The following is a 6,000-nucleotide window of genomic DNA, read 5'->3' on the forward strand; positions in this document are numbered from 1 at the left end:
ATTTTTCTAAATTTCGCTCTATAAGGGGAAAGTTCACTAAATTGGCGACAACTCGGAAACTATTTTGGTACGTCATCGTACCAACACCAGAATCTCAAAATAACTGTATTTCCAACATTTTCTGGGAATGCCGTTATCAGCCGATCCATATTTCAGTGCTTAACCTGCGTATTTTTCTAAATTTCGCTCTATAAGGGGAAAGTTCACTAAATTGGCGATAACTCGGAAACTATTTTGGTACGTCATCGTACCAACACCAGAATCTCAAAATAACTGTATTTCCAACATTTTCTGGGAATGCCGTTATCAGCCGATCCATATTTCATTGCTTAACCTGCGTATTTTTCTAGATTTCGCTCTATAAGGGGAAAGTTCACTAAATTGGCGACAACTCGGAAACTATTTTGGTACGTCATCGTACCAACACCAGAATCTCAAAAAAACTTTTCTGGGAATGCCAACATTTGGTATTTCCAACATTTTCTGGGAATGCCGTTATCAGCCGTTCTATATTTCAGTGCTTAACCTACGTATTTTTCTAAATTTCGCTCTATAAGGGGAAAGTTCACTAAATTGGCGACAACTCGGAAACTATTTTGGTACGTCATCGTACCAACACCAGAATCTCAAAATAACTGTATTTAGTATTTCCAACATTTTCTGGGACTGTCGTTATCAGCCGATCCATATTTCATTGCTTAACCTACGTATTTTTCTAAATTTCGCTCTATAAGGGAAAATTTCACTAAATTGGCGATAACTCGGAAACTATTTTGGTACGTCATCGTACCAACACCAGAATCTCAAAATAACTGTATTTCCAACATTTTCTGGGAATGTCGTTATCAGCCGATCCATATTTCATTGCTTAACCTACGTATTTTTCTAAATTTCGCTCTATAAGGGGAAAGTTCACTAAATTGGCGATAACTCGGAAACTATTTTGGTACGTCATCGTACCAACACCAGAATCTCAAAATAACTGTATTTCCAACATTTTCTGGGAATGCCGTTATCAGCCGATCCATATTTCAGTGCTTAACCTACGTATTTTTCTAAATTTCGCTCTATAAGGGGAAAGTTCACTAAATTGGCGACAACTCGGAAACTATTTTGGTACGTCGTCGTACCAACACCAGAATCTCAAAATAACTGTATTTCCAACATTTTCTGGGAATGCCGTTTTCAGCCGATCCATATTTCATTGCTTAACCTACGTATTTTTCTAAATTTCGCTCTATAAGGGGAAAGTTCACTAAATTGGCGACAACTCGGAAACTATTTTGTTACGTCATCGTCGTACCAACACCAGAATCTCAAAATAACTGTATTTCCAACATTTTCTGGGAATGCCGTTATCAGCCGATCCATATTTCAGTGCTTAACCTACGTATTTTTCTAAATTTCGCTCTATAAGGGGAAAGTTCACTAAATTGGCGACAACTCGGAAACTATTTTGGTACGTCGTCGTACCAACACCAGAATCTCAAAATAACTGTATTTCCAACATTTTCTGGGAATGCCGTTATCAGCCGATCCATATTTCATTGCTTAACCTACGTATTTTTCTAAATTTCGCTCTATAAGGGGAAAGTTTACTAAATTGGCGACAACTCGGAAACTATTTTGGTACGTCATCGTACCAACACCAGAATCTCAAAATAACTGTATTTCCAACATTTTCTGGGAATGCCGTTTTCAGCCGATCCATATTTCATTGCTTAACCTACGTATTTTTCTAAATTTCGCTCTATAAGGGGAAAGTTTACTAAATTGGCGACAACTCGGAAACTATTTTGGTACGTCATCGTACCAACACCCGAATCTCAAAATAACTGTATTTCCAACATTTTCTGGGAATGCCGTTATCAGCCGATCCATATTTCAGTGCTTAACCTACGTATTTTTCTAAATTTCGCTCTATAAGGGGAAAGTTTACTAAATTGGCGACAACTCGGAAACTATTTTGATACGTCATCGTACCAACACCAGAATCTCAAAATAACTGTATTTCCAACATTTTCTGGGACTGTCGTTATCAGCCGATCCATATTTCATTGCTTAACCTGCGTATTTTTCTAAATTTCGCTCTATAAGGGGAAAGTTCACTAAATTGGCGATAACTCGGAAACTATTTTGGTACGTCATCGTACCAACACCAGAATCTCAAAATAACTGTATTTCCAACATTTTCTGGGAACGTCGTTATCAGCCGATCCATATTTCATTGTTTAACCTACGTATTTTTTTAAATTTCGCTCTATAAGGGGAAAGTTCACTAAATTGGCGACAACTCGGAAACTATTTTGGTACGTCATCGTACCAACACCAGAATCTCAAAATAACTGTATTTCCAACATTTTCTGGGAACGTCGTTATCAGCCGATCCATATTTCATTGTTTAACCTACGTATTTTTTTAAATTTCGCTCTATAAGGGGAAAGTTCACTAAATTGGCGACAACTCGGAAACTATTTTGGTACGTCATCGTACCAACACCAGAATCTCAAAATAACTGTATTTCCAATATTTTCTGGGAATGCCGTTATCAGCCGATCCATATTTCAGTGCTTAACCTACGTATTTTTCTAAATTTCGCTCTATAAGGGGAAAGTTCCTAAATTGGCGACAACTCGGAAACTATTTTGGTACGTCGTCGTACCAACACCAGAATCTCAAAATAACTGTATTTCCAACATTTTCTGGGAATGCCGTTATCAGCCGATCCATATTTCAGTGCTTAACCTACGTATTTTTCTAAATTTCGCTCTATAAGGGGAAAGTTCACTAAATTGGCGTCAACTCGGAAACTATTTTGGTACGTCGTCGTACCAACACCAGAATCTCAAAATAACTGTATTTCCAACATTTTCTGGGAATGCCGTTTTCAGCCGATCCATATTTCATTGCTTAACCTACGTATTTTTCTAAATTTCGCTCTATAAGGGGAAAGTTCACTAAATTGGCGATAACTCGGAAACTATTTTGGTACGTCATCGTACCAACACCAGAATCTCAAAATAACTGTATTTCCAACATTTTCTGGAACTGTCGTTATCAGCCGATCCATATTTCCTTGCTTAACCTACGTATTTTTCTAAATTTCGCTCTATAAGGGGAAAGTTCACTAAATTGGCGATAACTCGGAAACTATTTTGGTACGTCATCATACCAACACCAGAATCTCAAAATAACTGTATTTCCAACATTTTCTGGGAATGCAGTTATCAGCCGATCCATATTTCAGTGCTTAACCTACGTATTTTTCTAAATTTCGCTCTATAAGGGGAAAGTTCCTAAATTGGCGACAACTCGGAAACTATTTTGGTACGTCGTCGTACCAACACCAGAATCTCAAAATAACTGTATTTCCAACATTTTCTGGGAATGCCGTTATCAGCCGATCCATATTTCAGTGCTTAACCTACGTATTTTTCTAAATTTCGCTCTATAAGGGGAAAGTTCACTAAATTGGCGACAACTCGGAAACTATTTTGGTACGTCGTCGTACCAACACCAGAATCTCAAAATAACTGTATTTCCAACATTTTCTGGGAATGCCGTTTTTAGCCGATCCATATTTCATTGCTTAACCTACGTATTTTTCTAAATTTCGCTCTATAAGGGGAAAGTTTACTAAATTGGCGACAACTCGGAAACTATTTTGATACGTCATCGTACCAACACCAGAATCTCAAAATAACTGTATTTCCAACATTTTCTGGGAATGTCGTTATCAGCCGATCCATATTTCATTGCTTAACCTGCGTATTTTTCTAAATTTCGCTCTATAAGGGGAAAGTTCACTAAATTGGCGATAACTCGGAAACTATTTTGGTACGTCACCGTACCAACACCAGAATCTCAAAATAACTGTATTTCCAACATTTTCTGGGACTGTCGTTATCAGCCGATCCATATTTCATTGCTTAACCTACGTATTTTTCTAAATTTCGCTCTATAAGGGGAAAGTTCACTAAATTGGCGACAACTCGGAAACTATTTTGGTACGTCATCGTACCAACACCAGAATCTCAAAATAACTGTATTTCCAACATTTTCTGGGAATGTCGTTATCAGCCGATCCATATTTCATTGCTTAACCTACGTATTTTTCTAAATTTCGCTCTATAAGGGGAAAGTTTACTAAATTGGCGACAACTCGGAAACTATTTTGGTACGTCATCGTACCAACACCCGAATCTCAAAATAACTGTATTTCCAACATTTTCTGGGAATGTCGTTATCAGCCGATCCATATTTCATTGCTTAACCTGCGTATTTTTCTAAATTTCGCTCTATAAGGGGAAAGTTCACTAAATTGGCGATAACTCGGAAACTATTTTGGTACGTCATCGTACCAACACCAGAATCTCAAAATAACTGTATTTCCAACATTTTCTGGGAATGCCGTTATCAGCCGATCCATATTTCATTGCTTAACCTGCGTATTTTTCTAGATTTCGCTCTATAAGGGGAAAGTTCACTAAATTGGCGACAACTCGGAAACTATTTTGGTACGTCATCGTACCAACACCAGAATCTCAAAAAAACTTTTCTGGGAATGCCAACATTTGGTATTTCCAACATTTTCTGGGAATGCCGTTATCAGCCGTTCCATATTTCAGTGCTTAACCTACGTATTTTTCTAAATTTCGCTCTATAAGGGGAAAGTTCACTAAATTGGCGACAACTCGGAAACTATTTTGGTACGTCATCGTACCAACACCAGAATCTCAAAATAACTGTATTTAGTATTTCCAACATTTTCTGGGACTGTCGTTATCAGCCGATCCATATTTCATTGCTTAACCTACGTATTTTTCTAAATTTCGCTCTATAAGGGAAAATTTCACTAAATTGGCGATAACTCGGAAACTATTTTGGTACGTCATCGTACCAACACCAGAATCTCAAAATAACTGTATTTCCAACATTTTCTGGGAATGTCGTTATCAGCCGATCCATATTTCATTGCTTAACCTACGTATTTTTCTAAATTTCGCTCTATAAGGGGAAAGTTCACTAAATTGGCGATAACTCGGAAACTATTTTGGTACGTCATCGTACCAACACCAGAATCTCAAAATAACTGTATTTCCAACATTTTCTGGGAATGCCGTTATCAGCCGATCCATATTTCAGTGCTTAACCTACGTATTTTTCTAAATTTCGCTCTATAAGGGGAAAGTTCACTAAATTGGCGACAACTCGGAAACTATTTTGGTACGTCGTCGTACCAACACCAGAATCTCAAAATAACTGTATTTCCAACATTTTCTGGGAATGCCGTTTTCAGCCGATCCATATTTCATTGCTTAACCTACGTATTTTTCTAAATTTCGCTCTATAAGGGGAAAGTTCACTAAATTGGCGACAACTCGGAAACTATTTTGGTACGTCATCGTCGTACCAACACCAGAATCTCAAAATAACTGTATTTCCAACATTTTCTGGGAATGCCGTTATCAGCCGATCCATATTTCAGTGCTTAACCTACGTATTTTTCTAAATTTCGCTCTATAAGGGGAAAGTTCACTAAATTGGCGACAACTCGGAAACTATTTTGGTACGTCGTCGTACCAACACCAGAATCTCAAAATAACTGTATTTCCAACATTTTCTGGGAATGCCGTTATCAGCCGATCCATATTTCATTGCTTAACCTACGTATTTTTCTAAATTTCGCTCTATAAGGGGAAAGTTTACTAAATTGGCGACAACTCGGAAACTATTTTGGTACGTCATCGTACCAACACCAGAATCTCAAAATAACTGTATTTCCAACATTTTCTGGGAATGCCGTTTTCAGCCGATCCATATTTCATTGCTTAACCTACGTATTTTTCTAAATTTCGCTCTATAAGGGGAAAGTTTACTAAATTGGCGACAACTCGGAAACTATTTTGGTACGTCATCGTACCAACACCCGAATCTCAAAATAACTGTATTTCCAACATTTTCTGGGAATGCCGTTATCAGCCGATCCATATTTCAGTG

The sequence above is a fragment of the Sabethes cyaneus genome, chromosome 2 (genome assembly GCF_943734655.1).
Source record: "Sabethes cyaneus chromosome 2, idSabCyanKW18_F2, whole genome shotgun sequence".
NCBI classification, from domain to species: Eukaryota; Metazoa; Arthropoda; class Insecta; order Diptera; family Culicidae; genus Sabethes; species Sabethes cyaneus.